Source organism: Sciurus carolinensis, chromosome 4 (assembly GCF_902686445.1).
Source record: "Sciurus carolinensis chromosome 4, mSciCar1.2, whole genome shotgun sequence".
NCBI classification, from domain to species: domain Eukaryota; kingdom Metazoa; phylum Chordata; class Mammalia; order Rodentia; family Sciuridae; genus Sciurus; species Sciurus carolinensis.
The window spans coordinates 113,065,018-113,065,217 of NC_062216.1; positions in this window are offsets into that span (position 1 = coordinate 113,065,018).

Sequence of the window (200 nt, forward strand, 5' to 3'; positions counted from 1 at the left end):
CCACTGAACGCTCCCAGCCGGAAGACGACACATCACGAGACCCCGAGCTCAGAGCCGGCCCGGCAGCCTCGCGCAGCCTTACGTAAAGCGTGAGGAGTTTCGCGACAGCCCAGGCCCCACCCCTTTGGCCACATGTCGCGCAGTTCTTCCCGTCGGACGCCGCGCCACCTCCTCGCGCTGCTTTACGAACCTAAAGCAGC